The sequence below is a fragment of the Tachypleus tridentatus genome, chromosome 13 (assembly GCF_004210375.1).
Source record: "Tachypleus tridentatus isolate NWPU-2018 chromosome 13, ASM421037v1, whole genome shotgun sequence".
NCBI classification, from domain to species: domain Eukaryota; kingdom Metazoa; phylum Arthropoda; class Merostomata; order Xiphosura; family Limulidae; genus Tachypleus; species Tachypleus tridentatus.
The window spans coordinates 82,505,140-82,527,573 of record NC_134837.1 but is presented as its reverse complement, the minus strand read 5'-3'; the positions used below and the strand labels follow the sequence as shown (position 1 = coordinate 82,527,573).

Sequence of the window (22,434 nt, the reverse complement as noted above, 5' to 3'; positions counted from 1 at the left end):
CCTGCCACCATCTTGAAAAATATATAATGCATTATAGCAGCACCATTTTTATTCCAAACTGAACAGAAGTGTACATCAATATTCATGTACCAAAATAAAATTCAAAATGCAGCAACAATTTGAAAATAAACAACTGAACTTTGCACTTGTTTTATTTCAAATTCACCCTGGATCAAATATACATGACAAGCTACTATTACCAGATCTAATATAACCTTATGGCTTTGAACATTTTTCTCCTCCTTTACCTTTGGACGTTTTGATAGATTTCCCGATGCTATGTTTTTTGACATTCAAGATATCAAGCAATTGAAGAACACATCTGTCTGCATCTTTTTCAGATTTGGTAATTTTCCTGGATTCATCATTGAGCTTCAGAATAACTCTTTCAACAATGTTGAAAGTTTTCTCGAGTTTTGTTAAAAATTCAAAGTTGAAGATATAAAAACTCCCTACATACATAGTGAATGCTTCCACAAAATCTTCAGTGGCACAAATATCAAAGCCATCAACATATAGTTTGAATTCCTGGTCACAAAACTGAGAAATTGAACCACATTGAATTTATATACCACTCTCAGCAGGTTCCCTAACTTCAGTACCCACCATGATACTTTCACTTTCTTTTAGAAGAAAAGGGATACCAAGAATGGCAATAGTAGATGTAACATCAGGCATATGTGAGGATTGTTTCATAAGAAATGCTAGCAATGGATTATTTTCTGGCGATATGTTTCTGTCCTGCACGTGAAAATTTACTGAGTCCTTTTATTAAGAGAGAAAGTTGGACACTCCTTTTCCTGCATCATTTCCTAGCCGCATAAATTCATTCAATAGCTGTACTGGTGTTGCCACAAGGAAAGGATAATGCTCTATAAGTTCATTGACAGGAGTGTTGTCAATGACCAGTTTCCTACTATATTCAGAGTTTTGTCCATAAGAGAAATTAGTGAAACAATAACACTCCCATAAGTTGCATGCTAAAGTTAAATACGTGTCCTTTTCAGGAAATGTAAGAGTTGATGAATTCATGAAATGTTTTATTAGTATCAGTTTAGAACAATATTAAACCCAGTCATTGATCACATGTTGAGACATCTATGGTGAACTTATTATGTTTCAGATTCCACTTCGTAGACGTCATCGTTTTTGACGCCATATCCGCCTATGCCATCTGGTGCCACGTATAAACATCATCGTCTCTGATGACATCATCACTTCACAAAAACATCTTCTACGACACTTTACGTAAATATGACATCAACATCTCTCCTCTTCCCTGAGGTAACTAATCAGCATGTGAATCCAATGTGAAGTACAACTTCTACAGTACCCTGAATCTTTTGTATACAAGAAGCGATATAAATTTCACAAGCTAGAACCTAAAAAAGTGCATTTAGCAAAAGAAAGTATTAGATATCCTTTAAAATTATTTCAAATAAAAATATTTATTCTTATTGTCCAACTAATTTTTATATTTTACCTATTAAAATGGATTGCAATAACCTATTGCATGGTGTAGTCAAACTAACTAAAACATATTTAACTAAATCCAGATATATTAAGAAATTGACAGAAATGCATTTCACTGAAAATAATGAAATGTTAGGACGCTCAACAACATCAGAAAACTTATCAAGCTGCTCTCGTACATTTGAGGCAATATATTAAGTTATAAATGAGTTGACAATAAACAGAATAACTTTTTTAACCAGAAAGTGATTTTTAGTACAAAATTAAACATTTTCTAAAACTTAACTGTTTTCTTTCTTAAACCTTTATTCTTGAGAGATTAAAGCCCTGAAATTTTCTCTCCCAGATCTTTGCCGTTTTCACATTTTGTTCAAATTTATCACACGAATGTCTTTCAAATAACCTTTACATTGTAACTATCTAATAATAACTGCTTGACCCTGTTCCTGAACTATCACTCCTATAGGGTACAGATAAAACTGAAGATGAAGGTTAACAAAGAAAATTGTAGAATTTGGTATCAACTTGTGTTTGTTTCCCTGGATCGTACTTAGGTAGTCGAGTATTGTGCCAACAGTGTGGATGTCATTATACTTGTCATAGTCTTCGTTTCCTGTAATTATTCTCTCTCTCGCTCTCGAATTCCAACAGTCATATGAGTTCGTGAAATACACTTAGATGTCCAGGAGTTAAAGAAAAACCAATGAAATCTCAGCAACGTATATGTAGTAGATAGTATGTACATGTACTACTAGGGATGTGTAGTTAGTGTTTAAAGAAACAGCAAAGAAGTATCTGGACGGTTTCTTCAAACATTTCAGGTTCTCCTATTAGATGGGTGGACTGAGGCCCATGTGGCGTAACATCTGATGTTAAATCAATATAATCCACTGATCACTACTACACTATTTAGATGAGGATGAATTTGATGAACTAGTAGAGAATTGGATGACTCGTAAATCGACTGGATTTGAGATATATTGTACATGAAACTTTAGTTACTCAAACAAATAATACGAATGGTGTAATGAAGGTGAGAGCAGAAGCATGCTCGACCATGTAACCAGTAACTGCTCAATTTCCTCATATGATTGACTGATCAATACCTCCAAAAAATTACCTTCCAGTTCAATAAGGTTCAAAAACTAATGAAAAGACAAATACAGATTTAATTCGTGAAAACTAGAATTTTTAGCATGGTGTACAAAAAAAGAACTCAAAGAAGGAAAACATAGGAACGAAATTTATAATACTTTTTATTGAAGGTATAGAAGGAACAATTGTTAGTAGGAATTCTACAACTCTCATGCTAATTTATTACACTCGTCTTAAACGACCTAAAAATCAAGTTTATTCAACCGTTTATTAGTTAATTTATTACCTTTACCCAGCGCAACCAAAGTGAACAAACATAACAAATTACCAAAAGCTGTTGAAGCTCGACTCAAAATAAATATATTAAAAATAAGAAAACTATAAAAAGAGTTCAATATAATGCCAAAGTGAGTAGAAATACAAAATACCAGTGATAAACCAGGATAAATATGAGTAACGAAACTTATAAATAAAAATCCATGATACCCAACACATGAATTGAATTATATTTAGTTTGAACCCGATATGTTCTGGTTTTGGTTGAATTCCATAGCCTATGTCTAAGTTTTTTTGTTGTTTTTTTTGCTGCTTGGTTCGTCTCGATAATTTGATCAGTTAAAAAGTATCTTGCTCATAATAGTATATAAAAATGTAAGTCAGATTGTAGATTTTTTTTGACATACTGTGTTCACTTCTTGTTGATACAATGTTAAATATCATAATTTGGTTTAATGTTAACAAATCATTATATGAAGTTAAGTACTTCGTTATGAAGATATATTATATTGAAATGTAATGTTGACAAACATATACTATTTTACAAATTAGTGCACACTTTAAACTTTTTATAAGGTTAATTTTACAATATATGTTCAGTGGAGTACCGAAACATGGTTATTAATACATTTAGGAACAACACGAAACATGATTTGGAATGCATTGTGAAACTGAAACATTATATTAGGATATTACAAAATTCGTGATATTCAAATGTAATTTCATGAAAATTTAAATTCGAGACTTAACCATATTGTATACTTTACCACCATAATGACAGAAGCTGAGCGTCTTGGAGCGTGAATATTTAGAAAACTAAAGTATTGTAATTGTATTCGAGTTCTACAATCTAAGTTATTTTTTTTAAGTTACTAAGATTTCAGTGGAATATAAACAGAAAAGAATTAATTTTTTCTTCATGCAGTAGTCAAAAAATTACACTTTAACACTATTAACTACAACTTCGATTAACATAAAGCACCTTTTTAACATCTTCAAACAAGTGGAATTTGAAAACTAATAAATTAAATAAATGTTTTTAAAGTTTTAAAACTAAAGGTAAGTCCCTTTTTAATTTGGTTTAATTATAAGAAGATTCCAAGGTTTTAGAAAAACAGGTATATCCAAAAGAAATGGAAATTAATACTGATATAAAGATCGCCAGAGCACCAAATACAGACATTAGGGTTATTGGGTTACCTTTTATGAAAACTTGAATAAGGAAACTTAGCGGAATTGCTAATGAAAAAATTATACTCGCTGGTTTTGGACTGATTAGTTGTAACCCTCGATTTAAAGATAGCAGAATTACTACACCAAAAATTGCCAATAAAACCAAGTATAAATTGTTCTTCGAACATTTCCAGAAATTTGTAGGTACACCTCTCATCATAAGTAACAAAGTCCAGGGAACTGTTGTGCACAGAACTGTGTAAAAAGAGATCACAGTGTAATGTACTTTAGATAGAGAATTGCTACACACAAACATGGAGGCATCAGATAAAGCACCACATGTTGCAATCATGGCGCCAAAAAGTCTAGATTTTGAAAACTCGTCTGCATTGTTTGTTTCGTCTGTAAACAAAAAGGCTGGTTTGTAAAGTAATGCGACTCCAAACAAACACAACAAAACAGCGAGGACGTCCGCAGGCTTACATCGATGCTTCAAGAGACAAATACTGAAGAGCATTGTATACAAAGGGCTACAGAAATACAACGAAGCTGCATCTCCTATCGGCAGCAAAGTGTACGAGTAAGTCAGCAGAGACAAAGCTAAGGAGCCAAAAATACCACGAAGGGCTAAAATTAACATTGTTTTTCTGTCGTACAACATCCGTGAATTACTGATTAGTACAATTGGCAACAAAATAAAAAGTTGGTAAAGATTATTAAAACCAATAATGTTCTCTATATTTATTCCGTCAATGAGTTGAACGACGAGGCCGTAGAACCCTTCTCCTGTAGCTGCTATCAGAAGGAAACCAACTCCCATACAGTTCATTATAAGCGTTAGCACTTACAGGTGACGAAGGTCTGAAAAATAAATGAAAATATTGTTGAATATACACACCAGATCGTAATTTGCAAAATAATGTAAAACGAAATATCAAATAGAAAATGTGTAAGAAATCAACAAATGACATGTAATCTAATTTTACGAAATCATAAAAAAGTATTTACAGAACAAATCATTAGACTTTGTCTGGTTGGCTTTGTTGTACAAACGTTAAATACTTTAAACCTCATATATGTTGATTCTATAAAACATTTAGAAAGGAAGCACGGACAATAAAACTGTTTATATCTTTAAAGTATGCCCATCTCCATATAATATTGTTGTAACTTCATTCTTTCGTAGAAAAGATCTTTTAAATCACCTGGCAAATCTAATTAGAAGAACAGATCAAGTAAATGACAGCATATTAATTTATTTTGCAGACTCCCTTTTATTTGCAAATGTTTGGTTTGTTTTGCATATCGCGCAAAGCTACTCGAAGGCTATCTGCCATATAGTGTCGAATGCTTTCTCGGTATCAAGGAAGCAAGCGACAGTGCATTCTTTTTATTAAAGCTATTTATTATAGTTTTGGTTAATCTAATTAAGTGATCTGTCGTTTCTCTAAATTTTCTGAATCCATTTTGTTCTTTTGTTAATTTTGATGTTATCTCCAAGAATGTGGAGGGTCTATTACTGATTATTCTTTCGAGAATTTTGCCTATACAGCTGGTCAGGCTGATTGGTCGGTAGCTATTAGGTTTATTTGATGGCTTTCTCTCCTTATAGAAAACTGATATATTATCGAGCTTCCAAGAAACTGCGTTGTATCCTGAGGATAAAGATAGATTAAAAAAAGTGTTCTTAGGTGGTCAAACAATTTCGGAGTGCCCTTTATTAGAAAAATGGCTTGTATTTCATCTTCACCTGGTGATTTATTTTTTGTGTTTTTTATTGCTTCAAGTAGTTCTTGTTGGGATATTTCTTTTGTTAATAACGTGTTTTCATAATTTGTGACAGGTCTTGTGTTTGTCTCAGTTATGTTTATTTGAAAAATTGGTTCAAATTGTTTTCTATTGTTCAGTATATGGTTGGTGACTTTATTATAGTGCACTATTTCAGCAAGAGGAGGAATAATGAGCCAAAAAAAGTTCAACCACAGCTGGTATTGTTTTAAGTGACAGAGCTGTTTGTGAAAAGAATTTATCTTGAGTAGTTAACTAACTTAACCATGCAATTCATTGCCTGTTTCGTTTTGTATGGTAAACTGTACAATACTTCCACCGGTTTAAGTATTCATTAAACTCTCTCACATTTTCTCTCTTTTATATGAAAATACGATAAGAATATCGTTGTCGCAGTGGATATAACTGTTATTTCTTGGTCCTTCCCAACATATTAAGCACTACTATGTTTAATGTGGTATATGTTCTTGAAACAGTTTGTTATAATTCACTGGATTACATAAAAATGTGTACAGCTGATATACGTGTGTAGTCTTACATACATATGTGAACAATATGTAAAGTCATTCACGAATCTTGCATAAACCAAATGGTGCACTTACACAATAAACAAGTATTAACCTCACGTTTACAGGAGAATTAAACTGTGCATGTCACGAAATCTTGCAGCATTATATTAAAAGTTTAAAGTAAATAATTTTCTCAGTAATGTATGTCAATGAACTTACTATCAATAATATATTGTTAGTCAAGATTTTAAAATTATTTACAGTATACTAAAGTGAAACACATACCAGTAAATCATGACACAACTAATCAAACGTTCCTGTACTGTTGGAGTATTTATTGAATTTTCACATTTATTTCTCACTTGAAGTGTTTTTTCTCTCACTTTTTTCAACAAGTACTGTTTACCTACTCTCCTACTGTCAATTCATTGTCACCTTTTTTTTTCGCCACTCTCAAGGAGTGCGATCTCCCATGTTAGTTCAGTTTCGCTGCTTTATAAAGCTCCACCTTTTCCCGCTAATAGTTCTCTCACTGTCATTGTAGTTTCGTTAACTAATTTAGACGAGTCACATTTGGAACTGCTACTTTATTGTTAGAAAACCAATTATGTTAATCAGATTTCCGTTTTCTTTTCCTTTTTACAAGTTTTGTACTTTTCAGTGGTAAAACTAGAACCTAATATATAAATGAAAACATAAAATACAAACTTACTCCTTATTTTATTCTTTGTAGCAATGCTTCGTGGAAAATAATTTAAAGAACGTCTACTCGCATCCAGTTAAAACAGAACTGACCTTCTTCTTCAGTAAGATAACAAACAAGCCTTTAGCAACAGTAGCTTTGAGCGTTGTAACTAAATTGTTTGTGTGTCACTTGGCGTTGCTCCAATATAATATTTACATTTTCGTTATTTAACACGTGGCGCAGAATACATTATAGCTACCTATATAAGTGCCAATTTCCCTACATCATGCTTTCTGAACGTAAAGCTTCGCAGTTGCTTTGCATATGTTGCCATTTGGTAAATACAAGTACAAACGACATTTGTTCGCCTTTCTCCTTCCATAGGAAAACAGAGATACAAAACTATCATACAAGTATAATGTCTGTAGATGTATTGGGTTGAGGAATAATTCGTGAGCATTTTTTCAAGTTAAAAAAATATATTCATAATTGAAACGCTTTCGCAAAATATTTCATGTCATTTGGTAGATAATTTTTTGCTCTAATAGATGGTGTGTTTGATTTTCATATGCCTTTAATTTTTGCTTTCATTTTCAGCTCATTATATGGAATGTCAAGTGGACAAAATCGAGCATTTTTGACACCATCTGCTTTTCGCATTTAATTTCTTGCAATTTCGTTTAAAACAATGCATACTATATACCTAGGTATTACATGAAATAAAGTATCATAATAAATGTTTTGGGTGTAATGTGTTCATGTATTGAACTATTGTATAGTCTTGCATGTAATGCTTGAATGAAATTATTTAAAAACGCTCACGAATTATTCCTCAACCTAATAATAACACCCCCTTCCCAGTGGCACAGCGATATATCTGCGAACTTGACTCGCTAGAAACCAGGTTTCGATACCGCTGGTAGGCAGAGCACTGATAGTGTATTCTTTAGCTTTGTGCCTACCTTCAAGCAAATAAAGTAGATATATTTGTCAATTTAGGTTTACCGGTGAACATTGGATGCGATAAACATGAAGCTTAGCAGTTTTGGTGTTTTTTTTTGTGCGTGTGTGGTTAAACGCTAAATTACACAGTGAATTTATATGTGTTCTGCACATCACAGGCACATACACCGACTTTTAACATTGGAAGCCCTAAGACCTATCGCCACGCTGCCATTTCTACATCATACTTAATTGTTGCACTACGACTATTTTGTTTTATTTCTGTAAATGAATTGAATATTTTTTTATTCTTTTTTATCGAATAATTAATACAAACCCATATAATCAATATAAAATAACACAACTAGCGTAGATACGTAACCTTCATCATAACACGTTAAAATATGCACCTTTCAGTATACCTGGGGTCTTTACTGACTCCGCCTATGTCTAATGATCATAACTTTGATTTAGATGTTGAAAAGTTAGCATACTGGCTTCTCTTCTCATAGCAGTGTACAGATAAACTGTAAGAAGGACTGAGTACCATTAGTATACAATATGTGATTTATTAATACAAAATATGAAATTTATTTATATCAATTTTCTCATATGTAGACAACAAATTGTTATCATTGACATATATTTCGCTAATTTCGGGCCACTCTTCTCTCATTGACATCTCACAATTAAAATTAATAAAATATTGAATGAAGAAAAAGATTGCTCGAAAATGTAACAAAAAACACCAAATTGAACGAAAATGTGCTTGGGGTACGAATGGGTCCAAGGGGATTGAACTACATCAAACTTTGTTTGAGAGATAAACTAATGCCAAATTCTGGGCATCATGTAAGCAAAACATAAAGTGTTTCTCATACAGTGCTATCCAATAAACATAGAGAAAAAATATGCATTTTGCGTTGTTAGACTCAACCACTCATTTGAGTAGAACTTCGAAAGATGAAAGTAAGAAAAGAGAAAAACACTATGAAATTAGCCTAAATACTAGCTGGTCAAAAGTTTAAGACCATATAAAAAAGCAGTCTTAAAGAGGGTAGAAAATGCCCAACAAGATTTTCTCAACAGTGAAAAGCACGGCCGTGACAATACTAACTATTGAACTGGAAGGTCCAGGATAACCAGCAACAAGTGGCAGAAGTTATGAAAAGTGCTCCTAAAACTGATGGAGCTCAAGTTCGACCTGATTACTTGCTGGAAAAGATCACAGCAAATAGTTGCACCAAATATTTTATTAGTCAGCCCAGCTCTTTCAGTGTTGGATGATGGTGCAAAGGTGAGCTTTGGGTTTCTGATAAAAACAGAAACATTGAAAAAGCTGGTAGACCTCTTGATATTTTAAGCCTTCTGAGTGTGACTTATTTTATGTCCAGTAAATAACGACTTTATTTACTGGTGAAGGGAAATAGATTAGACGTTAGAAGTGAAATAGATCCTGGGCTAAGTTCATCAAGTGTAGGCTGAATGAATGAACAGTCGTCGAAGAGTTAACATTAGGTGGTGTTGGTTGCCTGTCTTTCTTTCTATTAGTACATAATATCAAAATCAAAGATGGGTACGCGAACACACTCTCACGTAACTTTGCAAAAATATGGCAAAACAAAAAGTATATATTGTTTAAAAGAACAAACAAACTTAAAATTTTATCAGCTTAAAAAAACAAAAACTAGATTATAATAACGCTACATTGCCTAAACCACATTAAGTTGAGAGCTGTGATTCAGTCAATGCAATTATTCTTCAATCCTGTTATTGATTAATTTAGAGCCAATAAACAAACTTACCCGGATATAGATGTAGATGATAAAATTTATGTTTTAATAATTACGATAAATATTCGTTTTTTTTTCACTTGAAATCGATTTATTGTTTTGTTTTCAATTTCGCGCGAAACTACACGAGGGCTCTCTGCGCTAGCCGTCACTAATTTAGCAGTGTGAGACTAGAGGGAAAGCAACGAGTCATCATCACCCACCGGTGACTCTTGGGCTACTCTTTTATCAACGAATAGTGAGATTGACCGTCACATTATAACACTCCTACGGCTGAAAGGGCGAGTATGCTTGGTGCAACCGGAATTCCAACCTGCAACCCTCAGATTACAAGTCGAGTGCCTTAACCACTTGGCCATGCCGGACCAGTACTTAAAATCGAACTACCTTGAAAACCTTAGAGAAACGCATTTAAAGAAAACATTCACGAGAGTAATTTCCAACAAAATGGAGATGTGTGCGTTTGTTTAAATATGATCTAGTTTAGCAATGCAGAGGTTAAAAAGGCCCAATTCTGACATTTAACTAGTTACCAATAAATAACTGACTGTGTGTTATCTTATTGAGCTGGACATCTTCAAGAGGATGATTTTCGATTTGTAATTTTATTTTAAACCGTAATCTTCTCAAAATCTTATTTAGTTTATTAACAGAACAAGGACAAAAGTAAAAAGGATTATTCGTTTTTGTTATTAAAATTTTTGTTAAAAAAATAAACCTTGGAATACACAGATAAAATAGCTACTCTTAACATTGTTTTCCTTTTCACCAATGTTCCAGTTGAAGAGATGGTTGTTTTGTGTTGCTAATTATATTCAATTTATTCTGTTAGAAGTGAGTGGTATTATTAAGTTCAGCTTGACTGTGTGTGCGCGCGCACTGAATGAGAAAGTTATTCTTACCTTAAATAATAATTACCTTAGATAATAATTACAATTCATTAAATATAGTTCACACTATAACAACTGTTGATTAACAATGATGACAGAAATAGTGTCATGACTACAATTATTCCATGCGACCTGAATAGATTTTGGTATTAGCGAAACGCCTCTTAAGCAATGAATATTACAGCTATAGTGCTGTCTAATTTATTTAAGGTCAGTGTCCATTCGCTCCCACTTAAAATAACGACTTATTTTAATCCTCTGTCGCTTTACTAAATGAATGTTTTATCACATATTTAAAACACCAGATATTCGTTTTACATTTAACTGTAATCATAAACACACACCTTCAGTATATATTATAAAAACCTCATATTCTCTAGATATATGGAGACGTAATATTGGATCAAAATCACAATCACAGTTTTATTCTGAACCACTACACACTTAATTCTACGTATCTGGATGATACACACACCATCACAAGTTTTTTGAAATGTTGTTAAAACAATTAAAGAACTAAAAAGCGGGGCAGGTATTTTGATTTAACACTCTGCACCTCAGGATAAGATGCAAGGCAATCGAGGGCACATAGATGTGTCCTTCTCTTCACTCTACTCGCGAAGTCAGATTTGATGCAGGGCTAGTGATAAAGAGCTAAACCGAAAGAATTATAAGTTTACGAGATTGTGACGAGTCGATGTAAACTAATCATCGAGCAGGAAGAGGATCCAAATATTTTATTACTATTTAAATATTCAGTCCTAAATAATGAACTGGATAAAGTTACAAACGATTATTTTTTCCAAAATCGTGCACTTATGAGGAATGGAGACCATCAGACGTGCCAGCTTCAGAGGACTAGGCTATAGTTTACTAAATAGTCGTTTGCAAAGCAAATCAAAGTTGTCTATAAACTCCCCATGAGAGGTCATGGAGGTATTAATAATATATGTTACAAAATTATAGACATTTCTTTTGATCAAAAATCAGGCAAGATGTTTCTCACCTTTGTGAAATCTGTCATATATATCAATTGGATGGAAAACCCGACAAGAAAATTTCTGTTACTCCTTTGAAGTCTATATCAGTTTTTAAAGAACACCGCAGTCATTCAACTATTGATTATGCTAAGCTAGCAAAAATAGCATTTGTGTTTAATCACTTTTAAGTGTTATGGAATTTTATTATCATTAGGTTATTTGTATTAATTGTGTTATATATTGTCATGATTTTTGAAATTGTTTAATTCTTTGAAAATGTATTGTATTTAATATATTTTTATCAATGTGTATATTTATGTAACATCTGACTAAAAAATTGTCTAACACCAATTTTTAATTGTCTAAGGCAGGAGGTGTAACAGATTTACTTTTGTACATTTGTTTTAGTACCTTTGTTTGTCTCAGTATCGTTGTTTAAAGCATGTCAAGTATATGGCTGGACGCGTATTGCGCAAGTTCTGTCCCTTTTTAAATTTTAGAAGATTCTGGAGAGCAGCAATCAATAATATGTGGTTCATGAAAACGTTAGCGTGTTTTTGAACATTCTTGAACCTTCGGGAAACTCTTTATGATTTGTGTGAAAGCAGCTAGCCGAGAGACAGTAACAGAAAATTACAGTTACAATCAGTGTGTTTAGGCCTCTGAAGCTACAATTATAATTTACGACTATTAATCGGAAAACTATAGAATTTTGACCCAGAGTGTTTATAGATTTCGAACAAACCGTTTAACTTCAGTGAATTAACTTCGGATGTTAGTATTTCTACAAGTGCATTGAATGTTTCTTTCGGATAAAAGTCAGCGGTGACGCCAATCAAGCTAGCTTGCTTAAGGGAGGTGTCGCAATATCAACTCAGAATTAATTTGCTTGTCGTGAACCGAGATCGTCAATAAAATATTCAGTTCTATACCAGCTATAAGACTCAGTATTGTTTGTAAGTTTGTAAAGCCCTTGTAAATAAACCATCATTTATAATAACTGTTACTAATAACCCTTACTATAAATTGTATTGTGTTTTTGTTTATATATCACAACATATTTGTGTTAAAAAAGAAAACTGTGTGTATAAATATTGTTGGCAAATATCGTAAGTTTGACACATATTAACATTTATTAACTTCTGAATTAAAATTAAATTTCCGGTTATTTGAAATCGTAATACGTAACGTACGTAACATAATAAATAGGAGACTTGTCCTTAACACAAATGGTTATATACAACAGTGTAACATTAAACACCATATGTTTAGTTATCTGATAAAAAATATCATTTAGTATTTTACTAATTGTGATCTGTATCTTTAACAATATTGTGCACTTCAAAATTCAGAGCTTGTAACATTTCTAAGTAAACTGAAATAATGAGTGGATATAAAACAAACTATCTACTTACATCAAAAATAAAAGTCAGTTTGGTAATGAGTAAGCATCAGAATGAGTAACATCGAGGGTTTAGGAAACGAAAAATCTGGTTTCAATATTTGCGTGGACAAGACCCCAGATACCCCATTTTGAAGCTTTATGATTTACAAAAACAAACGTTAAAATGTATTACACATTCTCAGTGATATAACCCGTTCAAGAGCTTTAAAATGTCTCAATTAGCTATCTGATGTGTCCACCAGAAGGAATCGAATCCCAGATTTTAGTGTTGTAAATTCGAAGTCATTGCGCTGTCCCATCAAGGGACGAACTTTAAAAATAAAAAAAACAGTCAGCACAACGAACTACGAGCAACTTACCTCCAATATCTCCCCACTGTACTCCCTGTGGCAGAATTTACAACTGGTCCTCCGATTAGACTACGATTATAACAGATAGTCTTCCATCAGCAACCTGGGAATCATAGCTGCGCACTGATTGGTGCAAGGGATCGCATCGTATTTACACGTATTTAAATGGCCCTTGGTGAAAAAAAAGAGCAACGATTCGATGAAAGCCACATCTCTTTACTTAAACATTTCAAAATTGTATATTAAAGAAACAATATCAAAGAAAAGACGAGTTCGAACAGGTATTAATATAAAACAGGATGTCCGGAAATCGTTAAGAAACTACTTTCTTCTGAATATGTGACTTGATAACAACTTCCGGATGCCCGGATATGCATCACAATAAGAAAAAACATAAATACACTGAAATTAATAATAGTTACAACACATCATTTTATAACTAAGTATAGCGTTTCAAACAATCGACTAATGAGAGCATAATATGTATCGTTACATAACACTGGTTTACAAAGAAATTGAGGCAAGCACAAAATAGCTGTTTTAACCTAATTTGGGGTGCTGAATTCAGATTTGAAATCCGTTTTTACTCATCACCTCTAGTTTTTTAGATATGCATACTGTACATTTTGTACACATACTGTACATAAAGGCGTATATGCATTCAGGGTTAATTTCTAATATTGTGTGACTTATGTCTTCTTTTTTAGTTATTATGCAATAAATGTAAGTGATAGCATTACATTATATATATATATATAGCTATATATCAAGACGGATTTTGGCAGTTAAGCGTAGCCAACACGTCTCAATCAACAGCCAGTGGTGCACTGGCAGTCAGCGCAGGAGGTTAGTGTCCCTCGACAATTGTGTTACACAATCTTTTGGGTATATATTTGTATTACAATTTCGAACGACGCACATAATTATTATTGCCTTACATATGATTTAATTTTACTTTGTTTTTTTTCAGATTCTCCAATGGCTTCAAGCTCGTCAAAACACCGAGGATGCCTCAACAAGGCCAATTCTTTCTGCTACGTGTGTGGGGACTTCACGACAGTTGCACAGCGTCGAACCATCACTTCCCTCCTCAGAACTGCCTACTTTCATTATTTTGACTGTAAAATTGGTGATCAGGACAAATCTTGGGCTCCACACATCTGTTGTAAACCCTGCTACAATGGACTAACTGCTTGGTTTAATGGCAAGAAAGCGGCTTTCCACTTTGCAGTCCCGATGGTTTGGAGAGAGCCACGAAGCCATGCAGATGATTGTTATTTTTGTCTAACAAATATAACTGGTTTCAATGCATCTTCTAGAAAAAAGATCAAATATCCCAACCTTCCATCTGCTATGAGACCCGTTCCCCATTCAGATGATCTTCCTGTCCCAACACCTCCAGTAAATAAGGATCTTCTTTCCTCATCAGATGAAGAAATGCCTCCAAGGGAAGATTCTGCCAAGTGAATCTCTTCCGAAGATATTGACTCTTCTTATTCAGGAACAAGTGGCAACGAGCCACACTGGATCACGCAAGAAGATCTGAATGACCTTGCTCGTGATTTGTATCTGTCAAAACAGCAGTCAGAGCTCTTGGCTTCTCGGCTTAAACAGTGGAACCTAGTCCAGGAAGATGTAAAGATCACCAGTTTCAGGAATCGGAACAAAGACCTTGCTTCATTTTTCGACATGGAAAACAAGTTGTGCTACTGCACAAATGTACCTGGCTTGTTCACTTTCCTTGGTTTGCCACATAATCCTTCAAACTGGCGTCTTTTCATAGACTCTTCCAAGCGAAGTCTCAAGGCTGTGCTTCTGCACAACGGGAATAAATATCTCAGCATTCCCACTGCACACTCTGTCCATCTAAAGGAGTCCTATGACAATATGGAGCTTCTTTTAGAAGCTGTTAAGTACAACCAGTACCAGTGGAGTCTGTGTGGGGACCTCAAGGTCATTGGTCTTCTTATGGGTATGCAAGCGGGCTTCACAAAGTACTGTTTCTTTCTCTGTCTCTGGGATAGTCGAGCTGTATTCCAGCATTACAAGCAGAAAGACTGGGGGTCTAGAAGCACTTTCGTTCCTGGCGAACACAGCGTCAAGGAGAATCCTCTGGTTGACATGAAGAAGGTGCTTCTTCCTCCTCTTCACATCAAGCTTGGTTTGATGAAGAATTTCGTGAAGGCCATGGACAAAAATGGTGCTGCCTTCCAACACTTGTCTACTGTGTTCCCAGGTCTCAGTGCTGCTAAGCTCAAAGAGGGCATCTTTGTCGGACCTCAAATCCGAGAAGTGCTGAAGGATACTGATTTTGAGGAGCTTCTTACCTTAAAGAAACTGAGAGCATGGGAAGCATTTAAGTCAGTCTGTAGTGGCTTCCTTGGTAACACACGCGTACCAAATTACCAAGCCTGTATTGAGAAGTTGCTAAAGACTTATGAGGATATGGAATGCCGAATGTCACTCAAAATTCATTTTCTCCATTCCCACCTCAACATCTTTCCTCCAAACCTTGGAGCAGTGAGTGATGAGCACGGAGAAAGATTCCACCAAGACATTACGAAGATGGAGAGCAACTACCAAGGCAAGTGGAACCCCAGCATGATGGGAGACTTCTGCTGGATGCTCTTGCGTGACATCCCGGAGGCAAAATACACCAGATCATCTAAGAAAACACACTTCTAACTGTCTGCGGTACTATGAATTGTGTACATTGTGTCATCCAAGTATATTTATTCCGTCAATGTTCTTTATCTATCCTGTTTTATCTGTAATAAGCTGCTGCAACTGTTGAAATAAGCACGTATATACTCTGTATATACTAAAATGAGACTATTTAAAAGCCAGAAAACTAGAAGTGATAGAGCAAAACTGTTTATAAATTTGAATTCAGCAAACCCAAATTAGTAAAAAACACCTATTCACATTCTTGCCTCAGACAAAAAATATTTTTTTGTAAACCAGTGTAATTGGAAAGTATGTTTACTTGTTTGTTTTTAGAATTTCGCACCAAGCTACTCGAGTGCTATCTGTGCTAACCGTCCCTAATTTAGTAGTGTAAGACTAGACAGAAGGCAGCTGGTCATCACCACCCACCGCCAACTCTTGGGCTACTCTTTTACCAACGAATAGTGGGATTGACCGTCACATTATAACGCCCCCACGGCTGAAAGGGCGAACATGTTTGGCGCGACGGGGATGCGAACCCGCGACCCTCAGATTACGAGTCTCACGCCTTAACACGCTTGGCCATGCCGGGCCGATTGGAAAGTAAACGAAAGATGAAGAACACCTAAGCATGAAATAGTAACATGTATTTTTTTTACCAGTAATGACTACCAGATGAAGAATGTGTGAATTACATAAAATACTAAAACCATGTAAAATGCACAGATATACGTAACAAAACAAAGGGAATCCTCAACAGCCACGGCTATAACTAGGTCTAAAAGCGCCAAAGAAATAGACGTTTGTAATCTAAAAGTGTGTACTTAAAGAAAAAAAAACTCATAACAATTCTATGAGCCACTATGCCGCAGCTATAAACAAGTACAAGAATATATTACAATATAAAACTTTAAACCACCTACACCAATTTTTTTATATTAGCATAACCGTACCAGCAGTACGTTTTCAAACAGTTATGTAAAACAGTTGAACCGCTCCAACAGAAAAACTGAATCATAACGATTTTTTAAAAACATTTACTAACCCCACATATAGACGACAGAAGAGCGTAGATGGGCCAAAGATACCATTCAATACAATTTGTCAGTTACACCTTTACTCCCTCTCTCCATAAAGTTCGACAGGTTTACGATTTTCATTCAAAATAAAACTAATTGCAAAGAAAGACAACATTTCTCAAATATATTTGATGTTGGTAGATAAAGAAACGATAACATAAAGTAGGGGTTACCAACGCCCACCTCGCAACTGTGAAAATATTTTAGGTTGCGATTCAACTATCTCTACACACACGTACAAAGTGATAGGAAATTACTGTACTTGTTCTAAATCGTCCTTTGTCGTAATTCTTGTGGCCTTATAGCCCTCCTTTTGAGGCGAGACTCCAATTTGCAAACCACCACTAACACAGTGGTATGTCTGCGGACTTTCAACACTATAAACCGAGTTTTGCTGCCCTGTGAAGCTTTGCGCTTTATTACAAACAATCTAATCAGAGAAACACCGAGATAAAAAAATTAAAAAGTGCCACAAACGACAGATAATCTATTTGTTACGATTAGTGATGGCACAAAGTGTAACAATATTTCGTATATTGCGGTCAAACATTATAATGAAAGTGACAGAACTCTTCCGTGTACAAATTTTATACATAAGGAAGTTGGACTTAAAACCTACGTTACGAGAAACTGTTAGTGTATATTAATCATGGTGTGCGAAAAGTTTCGAATTGTTCATCAAATTAAAGAAATAAAAGAAAGTAATTTTGTTTGTTTAAAGTAAATACAAATCTACACAATGAGCTATATACCCAGTGTCAACAGCTATTCTCGAAATTAAATTTTTAGGGTTATAGGCTTACAAAACTGGATTACCTCAGAAAAAGATCTGCCTCCTTAACGGTTATCCTACGATTCTAATAAAAAGACTGAAAATAGGCTTTGTTTGCGATAATGAAAGATTGTTGTGGTGTCCGTTTACAGAAAGTGCTTTAGTAGCTGGTGGATAATAGCTAGTTTTATGAGATATCTTTGTGACTTAAAAATGCTAAAGGTGTTGTAATCAGAAATGGCTTAAAGCTTAACAACGATATTTCGCAAGAAATGACAAAAAAATGATTTTATAAGATGGGTTGTTTCAGCATAAACATTTTCTGAACTGACTGACTAAACATTTCTTATAAACCGTCAACAGAACAACTTACTCTTGGTTCTTTATCTACAGTTCAAATGAAGGTATAATATTTAACTTGGATAATTAATCCTCCGTGTCTACACTCTTGATATTGTTATCGTGGTAAAAAAAAGTCGAATATCATGTATCTACTTCAGTCAAAATTTACAATGTGCTTGAAAACATTAGAAGTTCAATTTACCGACATCAGTCAGTCGTTAGGTCCTAGAAAATACAAGAGTTACTACGTATATACACATTAAGAACTAGCTGTGGAATGTGCTATTCAGAAATATACTGAGAAGCAACGAACCAGACTAACACAAGTCAACGTCTCTGCTTCTGACTTTATTTCATAATTTCTTACACTTTCACCACTGACAAAAATTCACGAAACTTGTTAAATAAATGGGATACCATCTACTTATTTTGTAATTGACGTTTGTACTTGTGCCACAATAATATGTATGTGGATTTAAAAAAAAGAAGAAGGATTTATTGTAGCTGGTAAGAGATTTTTAAGCTTCCGCGTTGCTTATACGACTACATCATATCTCTGTCTCGCTTTCAGCTTTAAGTTAGATTTGTTTCAACTACACTATCTGTGTTCGTTGCTAATTGCCTCATATTTGCTGATAAACCTATACACGAATATAATCCTAGCGATGATGAAACGCTCAGACTTATGTAGCATTGAAGTCCTTTATTTCTGGATGAGATGTTTTGAAAAACTAATGTAACTACTTCAACCCTACTCGTGGAAAATGCAAAAAACGGAATTGGCAAAGATGCAGCCAATCATAACGGTTTGAACTTCGAACCTTACGTCCACTTAGTAAGTGCTCTACCAGCTAGGCCGAACTATGTAACACAAATTTTGTTCCTGGATAGTAGGTGTTATTTATTAATTGCTTATCTTGTAAAAGTACAGAAAATGGCCATTATTCCCCTTCAAACTTTGCGTTCGAGACCTGGATAATGAAATTTAGAAATTAACCTATTTTCTATGTAAAAATGGGCAAATTTGCACATTTTCATTTACATAAGGTCTGAATAAAACAACACATTAATCAAGATTTACATGTATTTATACTAAAGTATTAAAAATTAACAAAAAATTTTAAAGTGAGTAGTTTTTCGACATTTGCGAATGTAATGTAAATCACTTTCACGTATGAGTCCCCAAATATAGTCTTCCATCATATTTTCGTTATACGCCCCTTGGTAGCGACGTTCAAAGTTCAGTATATCTTGGCGGAAGCGCTCGTCTTGCTCTTTAAGGTGCACCGAATGAGCCAGAGGAAAAGACGGATACTTATTCCCGTTATGGAGCAGCACAACGTTGAGGCTTCTGGATGATCTATCAATGAAGAGGTGTCATTCGATCGGGTTACAGGCAATTCTAATTGCCTCGCTCAGACTGGATACAATGTGGCAGAATAAGAGCCCATCTTGACGAATGAAGAAGCTTGAAAAATTTCAGTGAAAAGTTTCAGAAAGTTCTAGAAAATTGGAAAAGGTTCTTGAAAATTCTCGTAATTTCTACAACATTCTAGAAAGCTCTTGAAAATTCTTGTCAGTTCGAAAAATTCTCTATCGGCTACTCAGTTACCTAAAATGTTCTGGAAAATGGGTAAATTTGAAAATTTCTTTACCCAGGTAACAAAAAACGTTTTAAGAGAAAAAATAGGTATTTTTCATATACTTGAGGCATAAGCAATTGGGAAATAACACTTTCAGCCCAGGAACATGAAAAAGTAAAAATTTTGTTGCATATATAATTATAATTCTCCTTTCACCGATTGCGAGCGATATTAAGATTCGAAGCTTGAAGAACAAAATAAAATTGAAGTGTGATTAATAGGTAAAAGTCACCTGTTTATGACCTTTTGACATCTATTAACCAATCATTTAAAACATTTTTTTACACGTCCCTTAATAAATCATTGAAAATATGTTAACTTGCATTTTGACCAATCAGTTGGAATGTTTTCGCAAAGCTCTTGACCAATTATTTGAAACGTTTTAACACTCACTGTAACTATTCTATTAAAATATTTTTGTTTGCCTCTTGACCAGTCATCTAAAAAGTTGTTGTTAAGCTATTATTCATTTCGAAAATTTTTTGCAAACTTATTAAATTTTTTAACATAACATCTTGAAAATGTTTTGATGTAAAGTTCCTAAGTTATTACAATGACTTCTTTTTACTTCATATTTTAAGTGAACAAATGAAATCGATAAGTCTAGAAATGAATTCTTTTTCTCACCAGGCCTTACCTGTAATAAGTTCGTCCATCCACTTATATCCTGGTCGCACTAAAAATGTTCGCCCTTTCAGATGTGGGGGTGTTATAATGTGACAGTCAACCCACTATTCGTTGGTAAAAGAGTAGCCCAAGAGTTGGCGGTGGGTGGTGATGACTAGCTGCCTTCCCTCTAGTCTTACACTGCTAAATTAGAGACGGCTAGCACAGATAGCCCTTGAGTAGCTTTGTGCCAAATTCAAAATAAACAACCCACTTACAACCCTTCTTATGTATACAGTAAACTAGCGAACCCATCACCGTATCCTCTGTGTTTGAATCTGGGTACACCTGTAACGCAAATTAATATAATATTTTAACTCTAATTCACTGTTTGCTGCAGAAAAAAACAACCAAAAAGCATAGTCACATCTGAAGAAAAAAGACCGCGTAGTATTCTTGGGTCAAATTGTTTGTTTGTTTTCTATTGTTGTTTGAGAGACGAAGGGTAGTCTGGTTTAGAGACGAAAAAAAACCCTTGAAGGTGTTAAAGTTTTATTGTGACCTATAGTGATCTGAATTTTAGTATCTAAACGAGTCTCGCAGCCAGAAATAATGAGCAGAAAGGATATCATTAAGAGATTAAGGTAATAAATCATAAGATTACAAGGGTTTACAATTAAAGTTTGATCTTATGTAGGAAATATATAGCAATGTCAATAATATAAAATCTGAAGTACGCTAGTAACAGAGAACCGAATAGTTATACTAATATAGAAGAATGAGTTAAGAATAATCACTACAGTTAGCTGCAGCCAGAAGGAAAGTTTGTTATAACATCATTACCGAAAGTTTGCTCTTGTCTTTGTAGTACACACAAATCACTGATATCCAAAACTGATTGCGTCATGTCCATCAGTTATTAATATTCCAGAAGAAAGTATAAAAAGAAAGAATGAATAATAATAATTTCTTATAATGTATATTATGAGATCGAAACAAAACCTGAGAGCTAAGTTATGACGTAAAAGGAAATCACAGTTATAATTGGCCAGAGACCAATTTATAGTTATATCGGACTTTTCAGTTACATGAATACTTTGCCGGATCTCTAAGTCACGTGATAGGTAAAATATAAATGAAATAGAAATAGAAATTAAATTATCTTTCACATTAGGCCAGTCATAAAGTTTGTTTTGTGTCATCTGTCTTTTACATTCATATTATATTTCAGGTAAAGAGAGAAAGTTTTGCTATAAAATACGTTAACTGTCGAAACAGGAAGACTTAACAAGTATACACTAATACATTTTGCTACTACATGATAGAATTTAATCGCATTTTACAAAAAGGTCATTTTACATCTCATGCTGCTCCTGGAACTTTTATTTCCTCGCCGTTTTTCCTAAGTCTGATTACTATGGTCATGCGAAACTACTTTTAAACCACACAGCTTGAAGAAACGATCCATGGACGTGAACCCAAAAAGCCACGATTAAGCCAGTTAAATGCACAATATGTCATTGTATTCTCACGGGAGGTATCACAGGTACTTCTTGTGATCCTAGTTTCTCTGCCATCCTTCTCGTGAAAATAATGACTGATACAGAGATATATCTAGAACTATTGTACGTTTATAAGCCTCAAATCTTGGCTTATTCACTTGTTAAATGTACCATGAGATGTGCCCAGTTTTATCGCAATGTATTGTTTTAGGTCAAAAGCTTCTCTTTTGTATCCACAGCCTACACTTTACAGATGAGGATGTTTGGATCAGATTGTAGTTTTGAAGCCTTGTATGCTATTCTTCTAAACGCTCTGTTGTAAGAAATCTTCTACTTTTATGGAAAACACTGAACGCTCTCTTTTTCAAAAAGTTTTGTTATTTGGCTTAACGTGATTTAACATTCTCCCGATGCAAACCTTCTTCCTGGTAGAGACGTGTCATATAAACCCTCAATGATAAAGT

The 22,434-nt window shown here is 34.2% G+C and overlaps 1 pseudogene; it reads right to left on the bottom strand.

Moving 5' to 3' along the window:
- Positions 1-22,045, bottom strand: part of LOC143236210 (TNF receptor-associated factor 4-like) — a 34,031-nt pseudogene extending 11,986 nt beyond the window's left edge.
- Positions 22,046-22,434: the final 389 nt, after the last annotated feature.